At 39.4% G+C, this 12,726-nt stretch overlaps 1 long non-coding RNA gene across 2 annotated transcripts in view; it reads left to right on the top strand.

Annotated features, from left to right (window-relative positions):
• Window positions 1-837: 837 nt before the first annotated feature.
• LOC148185874 (uncharacterized) overlaps window positions 838-12,726 on the top strand; it is a 34,041-nt gene continuing 22,152 nt past the window's right edge. Inside the window, exons 1-2 of one of the 2 annotated variants that reach the window (XR_015775491.1) lie at window positions 838-1,090; window positions 9,781-10,899. This is a non-coding gene — a long non-coding RNA (uncharacterized LOC148185874). Of the gene's footprint in view, window positions 1,091-5,133; window positions 9,647-9,780; window positions 10,900-12,726 lie in introns of those variants that run through there. The other variant, XR_015775492.1, reaches the window with a different exon arrangement.

Below are 12,726 nucleotides of genomic sequence, written 5' to 3'. Positions count from 1 at the left end.
TACAAAAAAAAGTCCACTATTGTGAACGCAGGTAATACACACCGGTACGATTTGTACCCTCGGAGGTTGTGCAAGTTTTTAACCCTTTGAATCCTGAGCAAATTAGTTTGATCTCTTTTGAAAACAAGGGGAAATGGCATTGAGCAACCTGCAAATACAAGAAAACGGTAGATTTACAGAGTTATTTTTAAACTATAATTATAATATTTATAATTAAATAGTATAAATTATGTCACACAATTATTATTGATGTAACTGCCTTGTTTTTACTTTGTTTTTGCCATATTTGGTTTTTGATTTCCTTTATTTCTACTGGTTTTCAGGTAATTTTCTTCTACTTAAAAAAAACCCCTAATTTTGTGCAAATGTATGTTCATTTCTTCTAAAGCTGCTCATTGCCTTCCTATCGTGTTTTTAAAAGAAATGAAACCAATTCTCCGAGGTTTCAAGGGGTAACGTTTAGTTTGTTTAGTTTTTTATGTAAAAGATAGGATGTGTCTTCCATTTAAAAATATGGAGGACAGACTGTCACTTTGGGCATAATGTCAAAACAAACATATCCGTAAGATTTAAAGGTAAAATATGAAGTTACATAGTATATAAACAGCTGTATTTTAAAGGTTTTAAACGCCGATTATTAACCTAGTTGTACATGTTTATTTCCACGGCTTGCTATTTTGTGTGCCTGCGCCTTTAAAAAGGTGCACGGAGCACCCGTGTTTGAGACAGTGTGCAGTTTGGACGCGCAGGTAAAAAGGGAGGAGGCTTGTGTTTGGAGAGAGAGGGAGCCGACAGGAGCAGAGAGGGGAGAGGAGAGGAGAGGAGCAGCAGCAGGGCTCAAATTGATATTTGATACTCAGGAAGTTCACAACACCGCTTGGATTTCTTTTGTTTCATTGTAATTCTGCAGTCCTGCTGCGGGCGACACGGACCGACCGGAGGCTTGTTGTGTTGCCTCAACACGATTTTAATAGTGGAGCGGTTGAAATTATAAATATTAGGTTAATAAGGACTAAAAATGTCTGATGGGCTCGGTTTGAGAGCAGTTTGTAGCTTCAGGTGTGACGCACAACGATGGACGCGGAGGAAGGTATGAACTACATTTTATATTTTACATTTTACTCCACGTAGACTGATAATGATGGGCTTTTTAGCTTCTGGTTGGTACGAGTTTACACGTTAAAAGAAGAAAAAGTGCGATGAAATTTCATAAAAAGCGGCCTTTGAGAGAAAGGAGATGTTGCTGTGATTAACAGTCGATGCCTGAAAAAAAATGTCCCACATATCTGTAGTTTCTGGGATTTAAAAGCAAGTGTAAATGCAATATGGCAAACAAAATCCAACACAGCGTGGGACTATTTACATCATTAAAGTGTCTACCATTAATGCTTTTAAATTAAATGATCTTGCATTTTTATACGTTTTTTTAAATAATAATGCCAGAGGATGTTAATCACGTTACACCTGTTTTTTTTCCAACTGCAATAAAAACCGAAATACCAGCCTAATCCCGCGGATTTATACTAAATTTGGAATTTTATAAATTTGTATTCAAGTCGATAGAAAACAATCAGAGTGGTATGTAGAATATATAATTATAATAAAATACCATATTTTACATTATTAGGTCCCGTAAAACTATAATAAGAATATTGACCGATTTAAAATGAACATTTTTATAAACTCACTGCAATTCGTGCAGATATGTGAATGTGTGTGAAAAAAAAGTATGTTTGTGAAATGTGAATGTTTTAAAAAAGAAAAATAATGATTTTGTTTGTAAAGGCCTCAAACAGGAGTTCAAATAGTGTAGGTTGCATGACTGATGGTGAATTTGAATCTCGCTGCAGGATTTAGAGGAGCGATAAATCCTCCTGAAATAACCGTGAAGTTGAGGACTTGTAGACTCCCGATTCAGACAAATGCGATTAACTGAAGGGGCTTTGGAGCTGCTCGGAGGTTCAATTAACGGTGGCAGAGACAAAAGGCGGTCAAGTGACATTTTAGTGGAAGAAATTCACACGAATCTTATAAACGAGCAGGAAAAATATTTATTAAATGCCTTTTAATCTTACATTTATGTTTATTTTTTAATCTCAAAATTCTATTTTTTTGTGCTGAATTCTTTTCAGATTTATTGTAACTTTAATGTTGTGCATTAAGAAGTAACATAGGAACTCTTACTGAACATGTACAAACATTAAAATTACAACAATTTTCACGTCAGTTTGTAAATAATCTTTATGAAAAAAAAAGGGTGGTTCTGTTTATGCAAGCTAATGCAGATGGACTGTGTATTTTAACAGCTGGCCCTCATGACACATTAAAGCAAATTGATTTTGTATGTCATCTATTGACCATAACTATCCAAACAAAATTAATATTTACAGAGGGATTACAAAAAATGCTTTAAACTAATATTATCATTTAGAGTTAAAAATATATATATCTTATGTTCCTAGGTATTAAACAAATCTTCATCTCCACTACTGCCAGGTATGATAGAGATTCTTATATAATAATACAATAGGATGAAAATCCCATAAAGCCTCATTATTAACTAATCAAGGTTTATGGAAAAACAAGACATGAGCAAACCTTTAAAGGACACAGGTTCTTTTCGACTTGGCTTTTTAGTGCTATTGATTTCTCCAGGAAATGGCAATGGGAGTCATGCTCGGGGAGCCATTTGGGCGTCTGAGGAATCACTTAGTACATGGTTTGATCACTGGGATCAATGGGAGCTCCGCGCACTGCAGGGCCCGGGGTGAGGGAGCTAATGGCTGAAGTAAGGGTGGGGCGTCTGAGGGCGGTCAGCCTCTCCGATTTGGATTATCTGCAGCGTGGGGATGCTGTTGACAGCAAGGTCAGGAGACGGGCTGAAGGTTCTCACTCTGCTGCAGTATTGCGTGTCATAATTTCGTGGGCGTTCATATTCACTCTGAGCTTTTTATGATATATTGAGAAAGAAAGTAGTTGATTTGCTGCAGTGTCCACGTCTGGCTATAATGGCAGCCATTTTCTGGGATTTGCGGCTTGCTGGAAGACATCATGCCAGATCACAGTCCAGCTTCAATGGAGTTTGTATATTTAGTTGGTCAGACAAAAAACTGTTATGGCTGTTAATTTGGCTTTTGCCGGGAGAATTTATTTCCAAAAGCTTGCTAGAGATTAAACTCAGATTCGTGTGACCACAATAGAGAAGAATTTTTATCTGTACTAGTTAAAAAGGTGTAACTGACATCAAAAGTTAGAATTAGGATGTCTAGCTATTTCTTTCTCAATATTTATTTCCTTTTCTGTACATTTGTGCAGCATATTAATGTTATAAATGGCATGATGTGCTGTGTGTAAGAGATGGCATCATGGAGTAGCAAAGAATGTGACAATGTTAATCTACAGAGCGAATTAGGAGGTCAAGTTTAGGGTGTCACCCTGAGGTAAAGTTGGGCATGTAGGGGGAAGGGCAGAGCCAGGACATAAAGAGATTACCTATAAACCGTAAGTGCCCTCTCCAACCAACCTTATGTTGTCTAAGAATGTTTGTTTCCGCATCGCATCCTGATGAAATACTGATAGATAACGTACAGTAGATGAATTTTCATATTGCGTTCAGTGTGGAATCCCATTTGAATCTTTCTGTATGGATGAAAATAGCATAATTGAGGACAGTTGCAATGCAAAGAAGAAAATGAAGCTGTTTAAATCCCCAAAATCTAAAAGACAGCAAACATGTAGCACTTTAATGTTGGATTTATGGGCAAGATCTTGGCAGTCAAGGTTTGTACTGCACAATAATCACATAAAAATTAGTTTTTGCTGTGCCATAAGCGTCTGATTGGTAATAGTCGTTATCATGCAATAGCAGGATGCTTCACAGTTTCATCAGCAGTCAACCTTCTTTCCTAGAAATCTAAAGACGGCAGTGCAGGTGATTAGCAGTCAACAATTAGATGAGGATGTTTGCTCACTCTTCGGATTGGCTGCACTTATATTTAGTCGCCCACATTGAGACACAGACGCCTTTGACCTGTTACTCAACGCGTGGATCAATCCACTGCAGTGCAGCGCGTCTTGCTGCGTCACTGCAACACTGTGGACATGTTGAAGGCTGTGGATGCTCCTCTTCCTGTCTCTGTCCCTCCTTTCTCTCTCCAGTTCTGCTCTCGAGGGTCGCTGGTAGTTTGCATAGCTTTGCTTCTCTGCGCTGACTCTCCTCACGGGCTGGCCTAGGTGTTGGGGGTGATAATGACTCCTGTTCTGTGTATGGCACTGGTAGAATTCACTGTGAGAGCTCACTATCAGTGAATTACCATAGGGCCATAAACAGAGCAGAGAAAGAACCACTTGATGATGCCCGTCCTTTAGCGGCTTACTGTCTGTGGCGCTCTTCTCCTGTGCTGTGTGGGTGGGGTGAATGTGATGTAATGACTCTGGTGCGGTTGCATGAGTTGTCTCGCTGGGTACTTCGACGTCTCTCTGTCCTGATGTGCCTCTGTAACAACAGCTGCTTGCATTCGGACGCAGCCACTCTTCTTCTTTGCCCATTTTGGCACTAGCACATTTTTGCTTCTGTATATATACTTTGAGCAATTATGTGTAGTGCCAATATAGGACAAGACAGACTTCCATCGCTTTTTTTTGCATAATCATGGATTGTAATCTTCTCTGTATTTTGGTGCCTCAGTTGAAAATTGCTCATGATTGACGTTTGAATTCTCCTCCCTGTCCCCTTTGTGGCATTTTCTCCTTCCAGCCGTCCTTTCGTGTGATTTTCGTCTTCGTTACCTGATGATGGACGCAGATTTTGAAGTCATGCTATCAGCACAGCATACAATCAGTTGATTTGATGTGTCTCTGTTTATTAAAGGTAACCTTGCTTGCTAAGCATTTCAGTTTCCTGCCATCTCATCATAGTGCTTTCCTCAATCTGAATCCCTCTGCATCCCAAGAATCCATATTTTGGGCCTCACCTGGGTCTGAAGAGGCCCAGCAGCTCTCTGGTGGTGTTTGGCAATGGTAGAACTCACACTGGTGAGGTAGATGGATCCGGTGGTTCTAGACTTGCCAACTACTGCTTGAGAGCGTCCACCAGCAGAGACAAAACCAGCCTTCCAGCCTTCCAGACAAATGGAGAGATGTCTTAAGGACATTTGAGTCAGTGAGTGAGTGAGTGGCTGATGGTGATGAAGGGTGGGGTGAGACTCTGTTCCTCCCCTGCACACCCCGGTCTCAAAGCTCCAGTGACTCTTTGAAGGACAGTCTGCGTAGCGGTCAGGGCGTATAATGTACCAGATCTGAGTCTGATGAGGTGAGTCCAGGTGAAAAACATAAACTGTTTGTTTTCCTAACACAGGTGCAGTCTTCAGGGGGTTTGCAGGGGACATGTGTATATGCATTTTGGCAAAATTCGTGACATTTACACCATAAATTTATGCAGAAAAGGCAAGGATTGGTGCATAAAAATTCACAAGATTGCAAAAAAAAAGTATTTGGTGCTCCAAATTTTCTTGCAAAGGACCCTTAAATGCCATGCATATGTTCCTCCTAATGCTGAAACAAACCTGCACCATGGCTTCCTAAGATTACAAAAAAGAAGATGCAGGGGAAATGTATATTAGTACACGTAAGCAAAGGACTTTAAAGCTTCGAGACTACTGAAATGTGGATTTTGTGAAGATCTACAACTCCAAAACAACTAGATATGTCACTTACATTTCGTGAATTCTGTGTAAGTCTGATATATCTGCTGTTTGTTTGTAATGTATTGTTAAAAGTACTGTCGAAGATGGGTAACGCCCTTAAAAACAAGAAAGAAATGAGATCTGGAATTAAAAATCAATGTGTTTCTTGAAGCAAGTTTACAATGCAATCAGTGCAACAAAAAAAAAGATCAGCACATCCCCAAATCACTTCCTTACACATCACCGCTTGTTAACTATCTTCTACCCCAAACCAAGATATAACATATTGGTGTTTAATCTTTTTATGCTGCAATAAGGAATCAATGAAGCTTGTTTGATATCAGACAGAATTATGAACACTTTGTTTCCATATTCCGTCTGACATTTCGCCTACTCTATTTTTGACTTTCCCTAACTAATCATTAGAGGCCTGTGTACCTGCCTGAATCTAATGTGGTTTGTTTTGCCGGGGTTTTAAGGGTGGACCTGAGCAAAGTTGAACCGTAATGTCGAGTGATATTGAGAAGAAATTCCAATTTAGAGCAGGCTTTATAGCAGTGTCCGCCTTGTCTTTAGTTCAGCTACTGATATAATTACTTGTCATTGATGCAATTACTCCTCATTGGCTTGACAACAGCTTAGCAATAGCGTTAGTGGTGCTGATTGGCTAATTGTTATGCCACTTGCGGGGCTTATTGGCCTTTTTTAAAATTTCAATCAAGAACTCAATGTAACGATGCCGAACAAATCAGTCGAGTGGGCAGATTCTGAGGTCTGGACCCAGGCAACAGTCAAACAGTTGGTTAACATAAAATAACTTGTCAACTACTTGGATCATTGAATAATTCTTAGTCATTTACCAAAATGTAAAACATTTGCTGTTTGCTTTTGCCTCTACTATAAAAGAATCTAAGAAGGCTTTTACATCAGGGACATGGACCCGGATCCGAGTGCACTTGACCCCAAAGTCCAGTTCGTTTGATCAGTATAAACACTGTACCATATTGAGGTAGGGCTTGTCTTAAAAAGGAGGTCCGAACACTAAGGTTATGTACAGCTGAAACTAATGATTATTGCAGTTGTCGATTAATGTATTGGTTATTATTTTTTTGATTACTTGCTTAGATGATTGGTCTATGAAATGTCAGAAAATGGTGAAAAAAACTCTAAGATGATGTCCTCAAATGTCATGTTTTGTCCTCAACCCAAAGATATCCAGTTTACTGAGTAAAGAAACCAGAAAATACTAACATTCAAGAAGCTGAAATCAGAGATTTTTTGGTCTGGTGCAATGCAGTGCTTTTTGGCAATTGTGCAAAAGCAAATACCGCAGCCCTTTTTCTCTGTTTTTATCTGGTCAAGTAGCACTTACTTCAAAAGCATTTGCATCTCTCTACTGCATTGAGTTTTATGGAAAAACAATATTTCCTGCACAGTGAAAACGAAAGCAGAAAACATGGAGATCAAACTGTAAACATAAGCAGCGCTGATCGAACATAAACCAAGATTCTGTTACTGAGTTGAATATTTCTCACACCAAAGGTTTTCAGAAACAGGTCTTAGCTCACTGTTTAACTGTAATATCAGTCCACATGACATCACCACCAGCGGGGGCATCTTGTAAGGCGCAATGCATTTTGGTAGTTGTAGGTTTTACTTCCTCCCAAGCAAAAGCATCCTGTCTCTGTTTTTAATGGTCATGTTGCACAAATTTCAAAAGTATTTGCATCTTTCTATTGCAGACACAGCCTAGTTTTATGTGAGGACTCTTTAAATTGGTGAAAAACTTCTTTAATGGAAAGACCTGATGGCTTGTAGTTTCTTCAATGCCGAAAATGTTACGATAGGAATGGATTTGAAACATGGATTTGACTCCACGTACAGAGGTTCGGCTGTTCTGCCTTCAGCCAGCCATCAGGGGGGTTCCTCTCTTAGCTCCGTGGCATAATTGGCAAACCATGCGGTGTCATCTTACCCTTCTCTTTCAGTGCGGCCCATTTTCCTCCTCCCTTCCCAAACGAAAAGGGTGGAGAGCGAGGAAGGGAGTATTGCTCAGATGTTGGTTTGTAACAATCCATTGACAGTATGGCTCGAAAAGCTGCTACATACTGAGCTTCATATATCTGGGTCAGGGTCTGCTAATGTAGGTGACAGGGGGATCTGGGGATTTAAACCTCTTTATCTGCCTTTGCATAAATCCTGCTTTATAGCCTACACTTCAGCTTTGGCTAATATGATTTGTATTGTTACCAGTTTGCTTGCAGGCGAGCTATATTTGATCTACGTGGACGTCGTCATCAGACCTGTGCGGGGGCTTTTTTGCTTTTGTGTGTGGGCCATTAAACAGAAAGAGAGGGGTGAGATTGTGGTGGTGATTCACAGTTTAGTTGACATAAAAAAGCTCAAGCTGTTATTCACTGGACAACTGATTCAGGTTAACCCTTTGAAACCTAGAGAGACATCACTATTCTATTGCTGCTCATATGCCCTCCATTGTTTATGTATTCAGTATCATCTTCTCCATGTACATCTACAGTTAATCTCTCTATTTCAATTTTGTGTATATAATTAACCTGTACCCAACCCTTACCATGCTATACTGTCTGTGTGTCATTCCTGTCTTTGCTATTGCTAATAAAAATTTAAATATTGATAAAAAATAAATGTATGTATTCAGTAAACCTGTGAAAACTGAGCATATTGGTCGATTTCTTTTGAAAACATGAAGAAAAAAAGTCAGTGAGCAAGCAACTTGGTGGGAAATTATCCACAAATAGCAAAAAATAAGTACCTTTAAAAAATTTAAAAAGATTTAAAAAGCTAGGGAAAAATTTATAGGGGAAAAAAGCTAGAGAAAATATTTATAATTGTTATAATTCAATACATAAAATCATGTTACAAAATTGTTATATTTTTTCTCCCAGGTAATTTATTTGCTGTTGTTTTTCAACCTTTATTATTATTCTTATTATTTTAAAATATATTTTTCAGGTAATATTTGGGTCAGTTCTTCTTTTGTTGCTCATAGAATTCTTCTCTGTGTTTATAAAAAAAGAAATCAAGCCAATTTCTTCCGGTTTCAAAGGGTTAAAGCTCATGTTCCAAAACATATCACACACATGTGACATGTATAGTTTGTACATGGAACCACACAGTCTGAGCTCTGATAATGCAACATGAATGTATCAAGTGTTCAGGTTTTTTTTGTATGTGCACCTGCTGACTAATCTCTCAAAAAATGTTGGTTATCATACACTTTTCCGTATCTGTGATGCAAATAAATACTTTCAAAAGAACGATCCATGTGTCAGACTCCCCCTAATGATCTTCTCTACAGCAAAGTGCATTGTGGGATAACCCTTGTCAATGCAGGCCTTCTCCAGATGGGCCAAGCAGCTCAGGTTACACTGCATTTTTCAGTGCCCCTTCTATCCCACAGCCCCCCTGGCCCCTTTCTCCATCTCTCTCTCTCTCTCACACACACACACACACACACACACACACACACACACACAGTTTCCTGGGTGGGTAGAGTCGGGTTGAGACAGTGCTTCGTCTGTGTTCTAATGCAGGCTGCAGAGCATTAGTGAAATGAGATTATCATCGTTCTTACGCAGTGTCTGGGCTGGAGGTGGACAGAGGTGTGAGTTGGGAAGGTGAGGATGCCATTATTAGACTATCAGACTACATTACGAGGGAATACGCTTCATCAGCAACATGTCCGCTGATGTTCAGGCTGCAAGGGAAACTGCATTAGGCTCAGAAGTGTGATGAGATCAATTTTGTTGTTTTTTAGTTTTCCCGCCAGCAGTGGGTGAGAGATGGGTCAACAGAACAGGCTGCAGTAAGTTTTAGGCAACAAAACTACTTGGCTAGGTTCAGAAAAAACTATGAATTAAGACATTAAATCACAAGCAATGGTGGATCTCTGTCACACACCATCATAGAAGAGATGATCCCAGGTAGGATGTGAAAAAACTATATGATGCATTAGAGACATGACTAATCCAAAAATCCACAAACATGGACATTTTCATTATTAATGTATGAAATATATTCAAAGGTGCAGTTCTTGTGCTCTCTCTCTCTCTCTCAGATCCTGGTCCATCCTAAACTCAAGGCTCTCTCTCAAGCTGACAAGCTCCACCTGATGTAGATGAAACTCGGCGGCAATCAGGTCCCCCATGGCTCCGTCCACTGCTCTCCAAACAGGCCCTGATGCCTTTTACAAGAGAATTAACCCTCTAGAACCTAAGCAAATTGGTTTGGTTCCTTTCAAAGGGGGGAAGGCAATGACCAGTTTGTAAGAAATGTATCGCAAATATCGAGAAATTCATCACAAGTGATGAAAAAAGAAATAGAGCCTGAAAATTAGTTTTAAAAAGGGGGGAGAATTACCAGAAAATAATCAAAAACTATAGGAAAATGTCTGGAAAAATATATTTATAATTACTATATATCTAAAATTATGTTACAAGAAAGAAGCATACATATATTTAAAAAAATTCTGCACTTTTTTCAGGTCATTTTTCATGATTGTTTTTGTTGTTGTTTTTTAATTTTTTTCTAATTTCCAGGTAATTTCCAAAAACCTTTTTTTTTAAAATTATTTTTAAAATGTACGTCTTGTTAATTTTTTGGCCATGTGTTGTTAAGTTGCTGATTGCCTTCTCCCTGAAAGAAACAATAGGGTTAAATAACCAGTGTCAACACACTGCAACCACTCAATGGTCTATTAAAACTGCTCTCGGTTCTAAATATTGTCACACCTGCGTGAACTCTCTGTGCACAACTCATCAGTTAATCCTCATCCTATAAAAGAGGCTGGTTATGGTGGTACCATTTTGCAAACATGCTGTTTTGTCATTTCGTCCTCTTTTAAGGGTGTTTTGAAAAAGTAAACTGTGAATGGAAATGATGCCAAAGCAATTAGAAAAAACTGTGAGTAGAGTGGAGTGGTGTAACGTGGGACACTTGTGTTAAGTGAACATGATTTTTGTTGAATCCAAGTTTGTGTCTTGTCTTTGAAATCACATGATTTTGTTGAGGTGATGTCATAAATGGGGGCGGGACAATTGCCAAATAGGAAGTAAACCTTGTGACGCCATCATGTTGGATGTTGAGAGAAAACAGCAAAAGCAGCTATTTCCGTTAGTGTCAGACTGCAAAATGGAACATCCAATAATCAACAAGGAATCACTGTCCACCTGTTCAGGTTTGAGTCTCATCATTACTGCTGTGTTTTGTCAATTAGTGCTCCATGTGGGAATTGCTGTGGTGTTTTTGTGAATTGCTGTTGTGTTTTTATGAATTACTGTTGTGTTTTTGTGAATTGCTGTTGTTTTTGCGAATTGCTGTTGTTTTTGTGAATTGCTGTTGTGTTTTTGTGAGTTGCCGTGTTGTTTTTGTGAATTGCTGTTGTGTTTTTGTGAATTGCCGTGTTGTTTTTGTGAATTGCTGTTGTGCAGTGAACCTTGGTCTTGGTCTCACAACTAGTCTCAAGACCATTTTTTGAGGTCTTAGTTTCTTCTGACTTGACTGCAATTTGGCCTGTTCTTGTGTCGGTCTCACACAAAAAGGACTCTGGATTTTCTTGCAAAACCACAACTGTGGCCTATGCAAGAAAAAAGAAGTGTTGAAAAAAGAAAGATATGTTGATTTCAGTTTTCTGGTTTTGACTCAGTCTTGATACAATCTGATGTTGATCATGACTTGGTCTCAGTTTAGGGGACCTGGACTACAAAACTACTGCTGCGTTTTTTGAATCGCTGTTGTGTTTTGAAAATTGCAGTTGTGTTTTTGCATGAATTACTGTTGCGGTTTTTGAACTGTTGTTGCATTTTTTTTTAAATTGCTGTTGTGTTTTGCAAATTGCAGTTCTGTTAAATTAGTTATTAGTTAAAATTAGTGTTATTTTAATTGAGGATTCAATGTTCAGGTTCAGGTTTTTCAGAAACCTGACATGCCTTTGAGAAACAAACCCCATTTTTTATAAGCCTAACTCTCATACTTACCACAAACTGTGCAATATATTGTTTCACCTACATCCTCTAATGCTTACCAACAAAATTAAAATGCTCACTTGCTCGCCAGCTCACACTTTGTCTTTACTCACCATCTTTTTCTCGCGGGTGTCTGATCAGTGCTGCTCATGTGCAACTCTGAACAGAGATGAGAAGGAGGTAAGATGACTCAAGGCTTGGTTACTGTCATCATCACTTCCACTGTTTTCACCACTTGCCTGATAGGTCAAGTGAGTTACTGGGATTTACTAGCTTGATGTGACCTTTAATTTGACCCTGCAATTAGGAAGTCTTTATTGCTGAGCCCTGGAATTGCTGATTATGTAGCTGGTGTTTTGTTTTGTGATTTGCTGTTGCATTTTCTGTTTTCCTGTTGTATTTTGCACTTCAGGTCCATCATGGTAAACAGGTATACAAGTATTCATGTGAAGGAACATCATATCAGTCTTGCAGGTTACAGAGTCCATTTCCTTGTATGAGAAGGATGTTTTTTTTTAGTTATGACCCAACTCTATGCTCAGGATGAGGGGTTGGGGATTATCTCTTGTTAGAGCAAGCGTGGGCTTGGACCACGAGCAGTTTGTGCATGCCTGCCCATGTTGGAGTGTGTGTGTGTGCATGTGTGTGGGGGTGTAGGGCCCGGGATGCACGTATTAAGAAACGATTAGTGGAGATTAAAGCTCTGCCCTAGAGTCTGCCTGCACGACTCCAGGCAACAAGAATGACCAACCCCTCCCTTCTCACCCTGCAGTGCCCCCTGTGGAGCCGGGCCACGGAGGCCCTGGCTTCGGGGCTTGTCCAAAGGATGTGGAGAATCAATAGCACTGCCTTCCCTCTGCCCAGTGATCTTCCACCACTAAACATATTGCCCCCAGAACGAAGCACAAGCACTCACACTGCAGCCTGACTGCCTAGATTGGATGGTTTTAATGACATCCAATCAGGTTCAAAGTCAGTCAGATGGATGTGATGATTGGAAGAGTGCACTGCAGTGAGGTGCACGATGATGTAACTTATAA

The sequence above is a fragment of the Plectropomus leopardus genome, chromosome 22 (assembly GCF_026936395.1).
Source record: "Plectropomus leopardus strain MGB_pleo_1.0 chromosome 22, ASM2693639v1, whole genome shotgun sequence".
Lineage (NCBI taxonomy): Eukaryota > Metazoa > Chordata > Actinopteri > Perciformes > Serranidae > Plectropomus > Plectropomus leopardus.
The sequence above is the reverse complement of the archived record's forward strand: the minus strand, read 5'-3'. Positions and strand labels throughout refer to the sequence as shown.